The following is an 8520-nucleotide window of genomic DNA, read 5'->3' on the forward strand; positions in this document are numbered from 1 at the left end:
ACCTCTGTCTTCCCATCTCTCTCTCCCACCCACATGCTGGAACCACAGTCATCCTACAAATAAGCATTTACCTTACGTTACCTTACTACTTAAAATGATTCTGTGCAGCCCTCTCTGCACAAGCTCCTGATACTAGAGGGCCCGCTGTCCGCTGCCCAATGCTCTCCTCCCCACACAGCTTCACCGTAGTATGTATGACTGGCCGTTTTCTCGCTTTTGCTTCCACGTGGCATGAGGCTTTTGCTCACTACCACCCTAGGAGTGTATGGGAGCTAGCCAGCACACAGAGATGCTCATCAAATGTATGCCCGCATTTGTGTGTCACAAAGAAGTACGAGAGGTGTAGGCTGTGCTTCCATCAAGTTTCCACCCCGAGAGCCTGGATCTGCTTCATGTCCTTTCTCTTGGCAGTTTCCTTGTTGGGTTTGAGGTTTGGAGCCCTTCTGGGCCTATTCCAACTAAGTCTTTCCTGGTGGCCATGGTGAGGAAAGTGTTTCTTTCCTGGTCTGTTTCCATCCCTCCCCCACCCCGACTGGCCTCCACCAGGTCCCATTGGTCCTCTTCATTTTCTAATCCCAGCCTGCAGTGCTGAGCTCTGCGCAGACCGCATATCCAATAGAGAGGAGGGCAGCGACTTGTTCAGTCAGTCAATCAGTCAATCAATCAATAAGCCGGTCAGTCTTTTCCTGAAGCCTCTCCACTTCCATCACTTCTCAGTACTCAGCATTAGGTTGATCGAAGCCACTGCAGAAAGGTGACCCCACCGTTCCAGGTTTTATGACTCATTGGGTCCTGGAAGCTAGGAAGAAAGAGAGAAGACAAGACAAAGGGGTGGGGGGCAGGGACATTCACCTGCCGTCTCTGAGGACAGGTGGAGAGCCATTTGGTTACCAGTGTGTGGGCATTGTCTCACCCTGGAGCTCAACACTGCCCAGTACAGAACAGTGGCCTGCTGCAGGGAAGAGAGGGAGGTTCCGATCCAAGCCCAGGCCAGCCATGCTTTCTTCTCCCTGCCTCCCTCCCTTCTACCAAGAGTAGATTGTGGCTGGGTTGCCTAGACTGACCTAGACTCCTGTGCTCAAGAGAAACTTCTCCCTCAGCCTTCCAAGTTGCTGGGGCTTATGCACCCCACACCCATGGTGGCAACTCTATTCTTTCTGCCTTTGGGTCTTGGGTGACTTGGGAAAGTGCAGCGCTCTGGTACATGAAGAGCAAACCTCTCTGCCTATAAGGCCTTTCTGTCCCAAGAGACACAGACCCAACAGTTGGTCGTCTGGCTGTTTATGTCATTCCACTTAGTCACCCTGGACAGAGCACCATCTCTCTGTGTGATGCTCAACATCTGGAGTAGTAGACAGGGCCCCCTCCCGTATCCTGGGACAGTGGATGATGCTCACAGGTTCCCAGCCCAAGAGGCACATCTCATCCATGGGCTCCCACTCAGCCAGGACCCCATAAGGGGTGACCATGGCCAGAGCCCAGGCTGGGGGCAGGGCCAGCCAACCCTGCAGTAGAATGTATGGCTGCTGGGCCATCAAGCACAAGGGAGCTCTTGAGGGTTGCTGTGAGTTCAGGGGAGCTTCAATGTGTTCTCACACTTTCAGAAATTAACACGTAGCTCCTAGCCTTTCCACCCCCAGGAAGGAGAGAAGGAGAAAAGATGGAAAGCGCGTTCTCATTGTCCCTGTGATTGGCACCGTGTGTGAATGAGGGGTCACCGCTTTGGGCTGCTCTTTTTCAAGGCTCCTGTCTCCCCTGCACGCTGCATTCACACCGGAACGTTTCTCTTTAAAGCTCTGTCTTTCTCTCTCCCGTGCTTTGTCTCTGCTCTCCTTCGCTTCTGCCTTTCACTCTGGGCACTCCCCACCTCCCCGGGGATCTCTCTCTCTTTTCTCGCTCTTTTTTTTCCTCCCTTTTCTTCTATTCAGTTTCTCATTTCTTTTCTTCTGACTTTTTTTTTTAATTCTTTTTCCTTTTTTGAATAGCGCCTCTGTTTTCAAGGGGTGGGAGAAGTTAGAGAATTGGGTTTGTGAGGTTTCCCCCTCCACCATGCTGTGGCACAGACCTCCCTCTGCAGACACTGGTGTGTGCTAGCCCCCCTCAGAGGGCAGGAAGTTTGGAAAAGTCCCCATCGGGCAAGACATACCTGTTGTCACAGATAAGGAACCCCAAATCCTCTAGCTGGGGGAAGTCCAGCAAGGCCCTGAGACAGTTCCTTTTCTGCCTTGCCTGAGTTGGGGCTTGTACTGACAGAGGTCAGGGGTGAATGCAGGTTCCCCAAACTTCTCTCCTCTGTGGGAGCCTGCTGTCAGACCTCCTGGCCCAGAGCAGCCTTGGTGAAGCCATGAGACCCTCACTTGGACTGAATTCAAGCAAGAAGGCCAAGTCATGTTTACATGACAGCTGTCTAGGAGGGATTCCCCTAACCGCACTGTCACACTGCATAAGCAGTTGTCCCCATATTGGCTGGACCTGGGACAGGGTTGAGTGCTCTGCTAGATGGCTCTCCCCAAATAAAGCATCACCTGGGAGCTAGTGTGCATTCCGTTTGGGTCCCCACTGGGTTCTCTCTCTGCGGGTCTGTTTCCCTAAGATGAAGATGGGCCCCTCCTGAGAGCTATGCTTGGTTAGCTTGGTAGTGTATCTTCTGAGTACTGACTCCATTCTTGTGCAGTCCAGATAGGACCAGATGCAGGGCCACCATCACTGTGGCCTGAGTAGCCATGACCCCAGGCATGTTCAGACCTGTGTCCTGTCTTTGGACTATAACAAATCCATGTTCCCTCCTTATTAAGTATTAAGTAAATGTTCTTGTTAAGTCACCTGCTGGACTTCTATACAACTTACAGAACCCTACTTGGCCCCCCCCACCCTCTTTGATCCCTCAGGTAGTGTTAACCACATCCTAACCAGCGAGCTGTGGTAGTTCTACCCTTCTACTATGGCTCCTCAAGGGGCAGCGGGGCTGCCATCTTTGTCTTTCTGAATCCAAAAGAGAAAAGAGTGTGGCGCCATCCATGTTCGCCTAACCTTAGCTACTCAAAAGTGGCTTAAAAAAAAAAAAGTTTTGAATCTACAAAGCTGAAAATGGAGCGTGGCTTCAGGGATGGGCAAGTTGAAGTTTAGGCAGGGGGTCATCATGGTTAACAGAGTTGATTTCCTCAAGCAGTGGTGGGCCTGGGGTGAGAGTGGAGGCTTCAGAGATGGCTTCCCTGAGGGAACCCAGCAGGACAGTGGCAAGGACTGACACTTGGGGATGCCAGAGGCGAAGGGCCAGCAGAGTCTGCCTGGCAAGGAACAGTGACCTTCCAGAGGAGGACGGAGGTCACACAGCCCAGTGCAGGAGGCAGTGGATGGCCCCTGATCATGTGGTGGAGACAGAAGTTGGGCAGTGCCTGGGCTGTGGTCTGCTGTGGTACTAGAGGTCATCTGCACATGGGGTCAGGGAGGGAGCAAGGCTGAGGGAAGGTTGGGAGTTAAACAGGGGAAAGCAGGTGGCAGAGACTGAGGCTGGTTCTCTCTAGGTGGAGACAACCCTGCTGACTGGAACTCATTCCCTCCTGGAGGAAGGAAGGCCTCTGTCAGCTCTACCACCTGGGAGATGCTAACTGTTCTAGGTCCTGTGACCTGGGGAGCCTGGGCAGCCAAGGCTACACTCAGTCTATCCTGCTTGCCAGGAACAGGAGCTGTTTGAAGGAGGGAAGCTCGGGCCGCTATAGCCAAGGAGACACGAGAGAAGGGGTTGGCCTTGATGTCACACATCCACTGCCATGTCTGTGGGTCCTTCCGTTACTCCTGCCCTGACCCGTAGGCATGCCTCATACCTCAGCCTGGGTTTGTTGATGTATGAATTGAAGTTACCATTAACAAAGTAGACACAGGACCAGTTGCATGAAAGAGCTACCACGAGGTAGGGCCCATCCCTGTCCTCAGGCTTTGAGTTGTCATGGAATGGGCGACTTCTTCCCCACTAGAGCAGAGCCAAAGATGGAGGGTATCGGAAGCAAAAAGACATAGGCAAGCACCAGAGAGCAGATGTCACTCAGATGCCACAGTGTAGAGGGTATTAGTGTGGGGACTGTTGAGTACCTACTGTGTGCAGGTTCTGAGAATATTCTTCCCGGGTTCTCCCGGGTCTCAAAAAAAAAAAAAAAAAAAAAAAAGGCAAAGCAGATGCTGTGCTAAGTCTGAATGAGTTGGTCACCTGAGGGGAGAGGTGTCCATTTCCCTAGGGATGCTCGGGCTTTGTGCCTCAAGGAATTGATAGAGACAAACAAATGTGGCCAGGACCAACCCCTCCCCTCAATGGAGTCCTGCAATGGGTTTTGTGTCTGGGGGCTTGGTAGGGCTGCCACTGCTTCCTGGTGCCACAGGCTTCTTGGACACCTGCTGGCAGATCTCACCTGCCAAGGCGGGTGTGGGTGGTGGGTGGCCTTCAAGTTATTCCAGTTTGGGCAAAAACATTCCTGAATCCTAGCAGGGCACATATGGCAACTTCTCTCCATCTTGGCATGTGGAGATCAAATTCCAGTCTAAGCTTAGGCTTCAGGTGTTTTTATCAGAGCCAGCTCCTGCAAGAACCGGCTGTGTGGTCATGGGGTTACCAAAGTCAACAACAGCAAACACTCTCTGGGCCCTCTGTTGTTGCTCTCGGAGGAGGCTGCCAGGCAGGTGCTCATGTTACCCCTGCTTCAGGAGGGATGGGCGAGTCAAAGACTCCACTCTAAGCCAGGGCTCAGCACTCCATAGCAGGCTGGGGGTTTTGTTTTGTTTTATTTGTTTGAGGCAACCTGGCTAAATAGTCCAGGCTGTACTAGAATTCAATATGTAACTCGAGCTAGCCTGAATCCCTTATCCTTCTGCTGTAGCTTCCGGAGTCCTCAGTCAGGACCACCTCACCTGTCTCCAGCCTCCTTTTTAAGTTGCTTTTACAGCCATGGTGCCGTCTCTGTGGGAAGTTATATAAAGTGACGTAGTACTTGCACACAGCCCACACACATCCTCCATATGATTTAAGGCATCTCTAGATGACTTATAATAATACCTAACACGATGTAAATGCTCTATGAGTCGTGGTGTGCTGTGCTGTTTAGGGGATAATGACAAGGAAAAAAGTTGAGCGCAGAGGCAACCATCTAGGCCTAAGTATGCAACACATAGCTGACAGCAGAATGGTTCTTCTCACCCTAATTGTCTCCTTCCTCTTCCTCCTCGGGGCTTTAAGTACATCATATTAGCAATATGCTCAGTATGTAGCTGAGGAGGGCCTTAAGCTTCTTCTTTTATTTTTATTTTAATTGCTGTTGTTTGGTTTGGTTGTGGAGGTTGGTTGTTTGTTTGAGACAGGGTTTTACTAGCCTAAGCTAGTCTGGAACTCAATATCTAGACTAGGCTGGCCTTGAACTCACAGAGATCCTCTGCCTCCAGAGTCATGGGGTTGGCAGAGGACAATGTGAGCTCTGTGTTTGTCAGCTATGTGTTGCGTACTGGGATCACAGAGGTGTACCACAGTTTTTTGTTTTGTTTTGTTTTGCTGTTTTGAGACAGGGTCTCAGTAGCCCAGGCTGGCCCCATATTAATGGCCATCCTGCACCAACCCCCTGAGTGTTGAGAGTACAGGTGTGAGTCCCCATGCCCACCATCCTCCATTAACCTTCAAAACAATTTTTTTTTTAAATAAAGCGAACTTGAAAAGAATATCTTTTTCTGTATAGTTAAAAAATTCTTTACAATTTCATACACACATACATCTTGATCCTATTAATCCCTAACTCTCCCCAGACTTCCCCTAACCCTCCCTGCCTCCTGGCTTCCCGTCCTTCAGTTGGGTTTTGTTTTGTTTGAGTTTTGTAACCCACTGCATTGAATCAGTGCTGCCTGCGTGGAATGGGCCTCTCTCTGTGGGCTTAACCATGCGCAGGTGACCATTGCTACCCTGAGTTTATGAACGCAATGGCCATGTTGTGTCCAGGGGACAGCGACTCTCAGAACTCCTCCTACCTAGCTCTTACACCCTACAGTGCTCCCCAATCCTTGGGAGAAAGAGGATAGAACCAACTTAAATAAGTGCGCTCGCGTGTGTGTGTGTGTGTGTGTGTGTGTGTGTGTGTGTGTGTGTGTGTAGATCAGAGGACAACTTGCAGAAGTCAGTTCTTACCTTCTGCCATGTGGGTTCTAGGGATGGAACCCAGGTCAGCGGGCCTGTGGACCAGCACCTTTATCTGCTGTGTGGTCTCACCAACCCTTGGAATGTTTCCAATCCACTGTTCCTTGAGCCCTCCCATGAAGGCACTATGACACACAGCCAACCCCACAAGTGGCTGTGCAGGTTCCTAACCGCTGCTCACATCCCTGAAATCAGGATGACCCAGGAGACCAGGCTCTGAGAAGCAGTGCTTGGGAACCGTTTTGAACCTCCCTGTGCCTCCATCTCCCCACTTGTGTGCAGTCTGTGCAGGGGCCAGTACAGCCCCTGATAGGGAAATGTAAGCAGTGAACTCACATTACAATGGTGTCGGGCCTGGGAAGGGATTTGTAAACTGTGGAGCACTGTGCCCAGGTGAATGGACATGTTCATTCCTGTCTTTCTGTTGTGAGGTGGTTACGCGAGCATGCGTGTATGTGTGTGTCTGTGTGTGTGTGTGTCTGTGTGTGTGTGTGTGTGTAGGCCACAGGTGGTGCTAGGAATCCTCAATCACTCTTCTACCTTATGTTTTGAGACAAGGTCTCTCATTGAACCTGCAGACCACTCATTTGGCTAGACTAGACTAGGTGGCCAGCAAGCCCCAGGGATCTTCCCGACTCTGCCTTCCCAGCATTGGGTTGCAGGTGCCCACGGCTGTGCCTGGCTCTTTATACGAATTCTGGGGATCCAAACTCAGAACCCCGTGCTTGCACAGCAAGCCCTTGATAGATGGAACGATCTCCTTAGTAAACCCAGCCCCTTTCTGTGTACTGGAAGCTGAGCTCAGGCCAGGCATTCCCCTGATATAAATAAGATCGTAGACAGCAAAGTTATTTGTCATTTAGGCTACACCCATACCTCACAATATCAGATTCTGGACACACACAGTAAGAGTCACCACCTGTACTCCCCTCCCCCAAATAAGTGCCCCATGCTTCGTGATCCAGATAGAAGAGGAAATGCCCAGTTCCTCTTTGGGCATCCCCCACACATCCATCAGCCTGCCTTCCTCCAGGAACCTCCTCCAAGACCATCTCCTGCTCATTGCCTGCTTCTGACTTCTGTCTTTTACACGTTCCCTGCTTACCTTTCTGCAGCCTGTGGCAGCCAGGCTCCCTCAGCCCCTTCCTCTGTTAGCATCTGGTACCTGGAGACCCATCAGCCCGCAGTGCACTTGTCCTAATTACAGGACCCCAGCCTTCTCCTTCACTGAGCCACCTCTTCCACACGTGCCTGTCTCTCCACAGGCTGTGAGGCTGAGGGCAGAATACATGATCTTGTGACCTTCCACTCCATGCTCAGGGTTTCCCCCATCTCCCTGTATGGAAGTGCACTGGGCCCGCTGTGCGGCCGGGGTGTGTGTGTGTGTGTGTGTGTGTGTGTGTGTGTGTGCCTGACTTCTGCCTGTGTGTACTCCAGCTGTCCCTCCCCCTGCAGACCTAAATTACTCTTCTCCTGGCATAAATCCAGACCTGACTCGGGTGTGTGGGTGACTGCAAAATAAATGTTGATTCCAGTGCCGCCTTGGCTTGGAGAGAGGCAGTGCTGTCAGGGGATATTCAAGGATGGAGGCCGTGGGGAGGAGTCACGAAGGCTTAACTGGAGGAGAAGGAGGGGACGGCTGCAGGCCCGCGCTCCTTGCCTGCCCTCCAACCCCAGCGCTTCTCTGCTTCTCCGTTGGCAGTTATTCTGAACTCTTTCTCCACCCTGTGCCTCCAGCCTGTGACAGCCCTTGTGCCAGCTGCATCTATCTTAGTGACAGCTTCCTAATCACCCGTCACCAAGCCTCCCCACCCACCTTCCCATGGTGCACCCCACATCAGTCTCCATCCAGTGGGCTCCAGTTCCACCTCCTGGCTACCCTAAAAGTAGTGATCATGTCCCATGTTAGAGGTCCGGTGACGAGGCCCACACAGGTCGGCGTGGCAGGAAGGGGGTAACTTTAGTCCAGTTCTGCAGCTCAGGTCTGTGGTTCACATAGGAAACCATTCCCAATTCCCCAAATGGGGAGGGAGGATTACCTGGTCTTGTACTCATTTCCTGTCTGATATTTTGCATTTCCAGTTTGGTGACTCTTAATCTTGCCTCTAAGAAGCTGTGAGGTCCCTGCTATTGAAGATCTTTGTGACTGCACCTGTGTGGCCCTTAGCATAGGCATGGGTGAAAGCAATGGTTCCCATCCCCGAGTCTTCCCTGCACACAAGCTTCAACTGCAGGCTTCAGCATTCTCTCACTGCTTTCATTTAAAAGCATAGGCCTGAGGTTAGACCTGGCCACCGCTGAACCTGGGGGCCTCAGCTAGGTCACTCAGCTCCTCCCTCCCTCCCTCCCTCCCT

General features: G+C 51.7%; 1 protein-coding gene and 1 long non-coding RNA gene across 6 annotated transcripts in view; one reads left to right on the forward strand and one right to left on the reverse strand.

The window, feature by feature from the left end:
* Znf710 (zinc finger protein 710) overlaps positions 1-8520 on the forward strand; it is a 68692-nt gene that overhangs the window by 37972 nt on the left and 22200 nt on the right. The window lies entirely within an intron of this gene.
* The window catches only part of LOC110298194, a 12769-nt gene continuing 4848 nt past the window's right edge, over positions 600-8520 (reverse strand). The window contains exons 2-3 of the long non-coding RNA XR_002378355.2: positions 7272-7440; positions 600-799 (exon numbers count right to left, since the gene is read on the reverse strand). This is a non-coding gene — a long non-coding RNA (uncharacterized LOC110298194). The remainder of the gene's footprint in view (positions 800-7271; positions 7441-8520) is intronic.

Source organism: Mus caroli, chromosome 7 (genome assembly GCF_900094665.2).
Source record: "Mus caroli chromosome 7, CAROLI_EIJ_v1.1, whole genome shotgun sequence".
Classification (NCBI taxonomy): Eukaryota; Metazoa; Chordata; class Mammalia; order Rodentia; family Muridae; genus Mus; species Mus caroli.